This window comes from Capsella rubella, unplaced genomic scaffold (genome assembly GCF_000375325.1).
Source record: "Capsella rubella cultivar Monte Gargano unplaced genomic scaffold, Caprub1_0 scaffold_5, whole genome shotgun sequence".
NCBI lineage: Eukaryota > Viridiplantae > Streptophyta > Magnoliopsida > Brassicales > Brassicaceae > Capsella > Capsella rubella.
In genome coordinates, this window is record NW_006238919.1 from 3763232 (window position 1) to 3770634 (window position 7403).

General features: G+C 38.2%; 1 pseudogene; it reads right to left on the bottom strand.

The window, feature by feature from the left end:
- Positions 1-5238: 5238 nt before the first annotated feature.
- Positions 5239-6998, bottom strand: LOC17886003 (annotated as a pseudogene).
- Between the last annotated feature and the right edge of the window lie 405 nt (positions 6999-7403).

A 7403-nucleotide genomic window follows, 5' to 3' on the forward strand; every position in this document is an offset into this window, starting at 1 on the left:
AAAACCATAAGTTGGCTTATGCGGTTGGTGATCTCTTACCGGATCCGTCTCGTTATCGTCGGTTGGTTGGAAGGTTGATTTATCTTGCGGTGACACGTCCTGAACTGTCTTATGCTATCCACATCTTATCTCAGTTTATGCATGCTCCTCGCTCGGAACATTGGGATGCTGCCATACGCACAGTTTGTTATCTTAAGGGTCGTCCGGGACAAGGGATTTTTTTAAGTTCTCGGTCAGACTTACGGTTGACAGCGTGGTGTGATTCAGATTATGCGACCTGTCCTCTTACTAGTCGTTCACTCACAGCTTGGTTTATACAATTGGGTGGTTCGCCTATTTCGTGGAAAACACGGAAGCAAGACACGGTTTCTCGGTCCTCGGCGGAAGCCGAATATAGAGCTATGGCTGATACTGTGAGTGAATTGCTGTGGTTGCGTGAGCTTCTTACTACACTTGGCGTGGATTGCTCTTATCCTATACCTCTTCATTGTGACAATCAATCCGCTATACATCTTTCTCGTAATCCGGTGTTTCATGAGCGCACCAAACATGTCAAGAAAGATGTTCATTTCATTCGTGATGAGATTGTTCGCGGTGTCATTGATCCGCAATATGTATCCACCAAGTTACAGCTTGCGGATATACTCACCAAAGCTCTCGGACGCAAGGAGTTTGATATGTTTTTGCTCAAGTTGGGTATTTGTGATCTTCATACTCCAACTTGAGGGGGGGTATTAAGAGGGTTATGTTCTATTATGTAATTAGCATATACTTATGTATATTTGGGTAATTACATTTAAATACTTTAGGTTTTATCTCATGTAAGTATATAAAGGCATTGGCCTCCGATGTTCAATAATAAGAAAAACCTTTATACACACTTAGGTTTTGACAGAACCACCTGTCACTCGATGCACTCACTCGAGTGACATGATCGAGCAAAGCAAAGAAGTAGCTGATGGTCTTACAGGTCACTCGACACGATCACTCGAGTGACACGATCGAGCAAAGCAGAGAAGATGGTCACTCGAGGTGCTCACTCGACCAACTTAGTCAAAACAACCTTTGAACCGCTTTTACGTTGTCGTTTTATGTTTTAAGGTTTTCCCAAACATTGTTATAAATAGGCTTCATTTGGATTGCCGAAGGGAGAGTTTGATTTTTATTAGGTTTTTGTTGTAGCCACAAAACGATCCTGAGAATTGTAATTCATATTTCTTTTGAGTTATTGAGATTTTGCAACTAGTTCTGAAATCATTGTTGTTACTCTTCCTATCATCCTTATTATTATGCATGTTTTGAACGATTCTTGTTTCATGATGTTTAACATGATTTCTGCGTCTGAGTAGTGTTAGGGTTCTTGAGGATGGGATAGATTAGGTGGAGGATGTTAGTTTGCTAGAGAGTTTATGTTAGATTCATTTTGTTTCCCTTCTGGACTAGAGTTTTATTAGCTAGTTCTTCTCTGATCAATTGGAACTAGGTCACAGACATTTCATACCCGAAAGGTATATGATGAAATGTCTGAACCAACTAGTGCCAGAGATTTACATGCTTAGCCCAAGAGATTGGTTGTCTAAGATGTTTATTGACATTAATGAGCTGTTTCTTTATGCCTGTTTACTGCATGTTTCATCAATGAGAATTGAGATTAGGAAGTGTTGTAAACTTGATAGTTTCTGCCAAGAGATTGGATTGACTAGTATTAGAAGTTCATTGTCTAGGGATTAGAATGTTTGCAGTTTGATAAACACTCGAAGTAGATTAGCATACTCCACCTACATCAATAACCTCATCCTCGGGATCTTCTATCCATTTGTGCTTTCTGTTTAATTCTCTTGTTATTTACTTGGTCTGCTTTGTTTTCTTGCCAGTATCAATAATCATTACGTTTTAGTTTATGCATGGTAGTCTATGTTTTACAGCTTTACATTTATTGCATGTTTAACATGTTCGCTTAGGATCGCTGAAAACCAAAAGTCATTTATGCTTGCTTGACTTAATCATCTCTGATATATCTTGATTGCTAGCATCACACCTGATTGGATTGATACCTATTGTACTGCAATGACATGATAGTACTCTAGGGTAATTGATAGAAAAATCCTAGTATCAATCGATCAACACCACCTCTCGTAATCTTCCCAAATCATGATATCTTAATCCATATAATAAGATCAAAAACCAAACACGGTACCTTAAATTCTTTCCAATCATATACACTCTTTGAATCCATTCGTTTCCATTACCAAACCAAACACCAACATTCAAAATTCCAATCATAACCACTGCCATCTTTTCCAAATTGAACTGTATCTCCACGTGTAGCATAAAACCACATCTCCCCCACAGCCCTAAGAATATCCCATTCAAACTGTGATCCATATTCCAATCCCGGACCAGAACCGCAAAACAGAGATCCAACAAACCAAAAATCAAAGACTGCAACACCCATAAGAACCTTCGCTGACCCAAAACTTTCACGAACACTTGCTGCCATCTCCACCACCGTCTCAATGGAACCACAATTATCCAACGAAGGCACTTCTCCCAAACCACAACCCAATAGTCCTCTACACCAAACCACAACGATCCCTCTGAACCGAGATCCAAAAAACTAGAGAAGAACACCACCATCAAACCCTAGATCTGAACCCAATCGCAATCGCCATCGCCGCACTACTGTTTTTTTTTTTTTCCTAAATTGATTTATTCTTTGTGAAATCTTACTTTTATATATATGATTTTAAATAATTTTCCACCAATAAGCCTTATAAAATTTGTTGTATGATATATGATTAAGTCCTTTCATTTTCTTTGCCAATTGATTACAACTTATAGTGTAATTAAATTTTGTATTGAATGATTGTCATAAACATTTATTTATTTATTTATTTTGTTGAATGATATATGATTAAGTCCTTTCATTTGCTTTGCCATTTGATTATAACTTATAGTGTAATTAAATTTTGTATTGAATGATTGTCATAAACATTTATTTATTTATTTTTTAAAAAAAAATTAAAGCCTTAAATATTTTTCCACCAATAAGGAGAGAGTGAAACCTTACTTTTATATATATGATTTATGGATATTGCTGAAAAGACCTAGCCCGATTTTTTTAAGTCATGCAAAGCAAATTAACCCAATTAATCAAACCAGTTAAACCAGCTAAACCGGACTAATGAATTTAAACCATCCAATTCCAATTTTTAACCGGTTAACCAACAATTCCAGTTTAACCAAACCATACAACAATAACCAGCGGAAGACTTAACCAAAAATCCAAAAAAAAAAAAATGCATTAAACCAGCAAATAATCCCATCTCCAAACCAGTCATCATCCAGAAATAGAATAACATCTTTACATGTTTCTAAATTCTAGAATTAGCAATCTCCTAACCAATCTAACATTATTCAGAACAAACATCGAGCCTCTATATCATTCTTCTCTCCTCGCCATGATTCCACGGTCACACATTTCCTTTACCTGCATCACAGAAAGAGATGCATAAGTATTTTATAAATATTTAGTGAGGCAATCATCTCCACCACTGGCTATACACACAAGCAGCATAATTCACATTCAAGCAGCATAATTCACATTCAAGCAAAAACCAAAAATCATCAAACGACAATAAAAATAACTACAAAATCCGACATGACGAGTAGTGTTGATCGACACTCGCGACCATCCTCGCGATACAGAAGATTGGTGTCAATCGACACTCGCCACTGGTATCAATCGAGACCGATACCCTAACATCACTCCAGTTGCTTCTCGTCAACAGATATGCTCCTCCAATCACTTCATGGCTGAATAAACACTCCACAAGACTCTTCCAGAGGCACCACAACACAAGAAGCACATATACAAACAAAGAAAATCAATCAACAACCATAGAAATCACCAAAACATGAATCAAACAGCTTAGATAAGCAAAGGTCCTGCACTCACCTCTTAAACAAGAAAGAACAGCAACGAATTAGGGGATAACAGGGACGGAAACACACAACCAGCAGCAACACAAAGCACTCCTAACACCATAGCTACTAGATCTCTCTTCTCCTTGCCCAAAACCCCAGAACAGCTCTCAAATCTCACTAGAATCACCCAAAACTCACTGGAAACTCTAAAAACCTTTTCTTTCACTCTCTCAAAGTCAAAAAGCGGCTACTCTCTTTTTAAGTCGCAACATAGGGCTAAACCTACCCAAACCACTCAATTCTTTCGATTAAAATCAACTCGATCATACCAAAAATTGTGGTGTCGATCGACACCCACAACCGGTGTCGGTCGACACCCCAAAATAAAATTCAAGGGTGTTACAATTGTTATTCTGACTAAAAGGTTATGAATATGCCATCTTTCAATATTTTAAAACATAGTTTCATAAATTATGTTTTGTTTTATTTTTGTTTTTTTTTCAAAACTTGAAATATGTATTTTATCAAAAACAAATATCACAAATGTATAGATTTTAAAGTGACTATAAAATGGCAAGGGCTCAAATCTTCTAAAAATTCGAGGCATTTCGAATTGTTGGTTGACACGGAAAATAATCTAAAATTTTCGAAGACAATAGCATATTCAAAATAAATGGGACAAAAAATGGCAAAATCTATAATAATGCCAAATAAGAATGACATATAAAAAAATAAACTTGACTAAAAGAATATAAAATATCATGGGACATCAAAAGGACATCTAAATCAATAGCAAATGGGAAGAGGACGATATTAAAGAAAGGATGAGAACGTGAGAAGATCAAGTACCACGATGAATGTATCAACTTAACATTATAAGTTCTTTGGAGTATACATATCTCAAAACGGTTAAAGCATCTTATGAGAAGAACAAAGAGATTGATAAAGATTAATTTATAAAACGTAGGTATCAGTACGTAGTAGATATAAGATCACAACGAGAAACAAGTCACTAAGACCATGTGCATTGCAGTCCCATTTAGCAGTCCCCAGAATTAAAGTGCAAAACAAAAATCAAAAGAAGAAAAAAAATGCTGGGTCGTTTCTTTAAATGAGACCGTCCCTGCTTCCATTCGCGGGCCCTACTGACACGTGGCGGCCGCGATTGGTTACTTTTTTTTTCTTTAAATCTGAAAAAAGAAAAAAATAAATAATAAAATTGGGACTGAAACCGGTCCTAGCAATGCCCATGCCCTAAGCAAGCTTTAACGTACATAAAGATTTATAAAATGAAAGTATCACTAGATATGTTTAACTTTGTAAACCATTGTAGAAAAAGGACACAACCCTATCCATTTCAATCTTTTTCAAACACATTCCAATCTCCACGCCACCTGATCCCTCACATCTCTCTGCCATAGAGAAAGCTTCTCCTTGATCAATGGAAACAACATCAACCTTAACGGGTTTTCCCCACCCAAAATCCGACTCATATATTCCCAACCTGGTTGACCCGGCTATAGCACCAAATTGTGTGCTCCCTTTTTTGAAATGTAAAATGTCCGCTAATTCCTTCAATCCCGTCTCTATCTTTCTTGAACTCAATCCTTTGACCAAGTCACTAAGAATCTCAACCGCCGTAACAAACCCTTTCTCTTCCGTAAACTCCGCCGCCTTATGGTTATAACAACCCACCGGAAACATACAGTTTCCAAAGTAAGTTATAGGAAGTTTGGGATCCAGCAGTTCTCTAAAATCTCCTACGAACATTAAACTCACTGATCTCTCTCCTATTGGAATACAAACCAATATCCCACATCGGAAGATTAGAAAGAGAAGTTTCTAATATATAAGTCAAGTCCAACTCCAATTAGTATGAGGCCTTTTGGGAAGGAGCCCAACAAAACCGTGCGGGCTTGAGTTATAAGTCCAAAGCGGACAATATCATACTAATGGAAAGTTGGCTTGGGTTTAAAGAACCCAACAATTGGTATCAGAGCGTAGGTCAAGATTATGGACCTAGGGGAGTGGTAATGGGTTTGAGGGAGAGTATTGGAATACAAACCAATATCCCACATCGGAAGATTAGAAAGAGAAGTTTCTAATATATAAGTCAAGTCCAACTCCAATTAGTATGAGGCCTTTTGGGAAGGAGCCCAACAAAACCGTGCGGGCTTGAGTTATAAGCCCAAAGCGGACAATATCATACTAATGGAAAGTTGGCTTGGGTTTAAAGAAGCCAACATCTCCATCTCCTCCACGCGCCTTCACGTAGCATGTCCACGCGTAAGCATAAGCAATGACAAAAGTAGACAAGTGTAGGCTTGGTGAAACGTTCTTGACTCGTTCCCTGAGTCTTTCGATGTCATCCTTAGAGAGCACGAGCGTGGCCAACACGACGTCGGCTCCAAGTATTTTGCGGGGAACGGAGTCAAGCTCACGACAGCGTTAGGTTTGTCATGTTTGAGAGATCTCACCATCTCTATCATCTTTTCACCGAGTCTGGTCGGATCTTTGATCAACGACCTGTCATAAGACGGAGTTAAACTCTCCGGTATGTTCTCAAGTTGTTGTTTGCAGACTTGAGCCCAAGTTTTGATGAACGTACTTGACGTTTTCCCGTCTAAAACGGCGTGGTGTCCTGCGACGCCTATGGAGATTCCTTGGTTCGGGAACAACGTAATTTGTATGGAGAAGGCGGTGGCTAAGTCGTCAGTAACTGGTAACTTGGGAAGCAAGGCATGCAACTCGGAGACAGGACGTTGTTCATAGACGGAGATATGAGAAAAGTCAGCTTCACTCTCGGCTATTGTCACCGAAATGGCGTCGTTTAGAGCGACAACAATGCTTGGTTTGGGTTCGTTTGTGTTCCATGTGATGTGGCCGGTGAGAGGGAGGTAGTTGTTGAAGTCCTCACGGGTCGACTCGGTGAGTTTGTAGAAGAAGACTCGTTTGACTGGGTGGAATAGTAGCCATGGTAGGTCGAAGAAAGTTAAGGGGATGATGAGTAAGCTGGCCGAGTCTGAGTGGACGGCAGGGATGACTCGGGCAATGTCAATGATGTGAAGTGTGTGGAAAAAAGTAAAAAATATTGATTGAAGTTATACACTGATATACATTTCTACCAAATGGGTTAAAAGACACTACGCCCATTGGTAGCACACTTTTAAGGGCATGTACAATGGTAATAATTGGGGTGTCTTAAAGTGAATTTTAAAAAGTAAAAATTTGAATTAATTGATTTTGAGATCCAATTTTAGACACTTATTTGTCTAATGTGCTTTATTTTAGACACTTTTGTTAAGTTTACACACCCATTTAATCACCCATTTGTTTAAAAAATCAAATTATTTGTTTTAGACACTCATTCAAAGGAGAAAATTATGGGGAATGACATGAATAGTGGCAAAAGTTATGTAGAATGCCATTTTTCACAACTTCTTTCAAAACATGCCATAGAGGCAATGTAAAAAGAC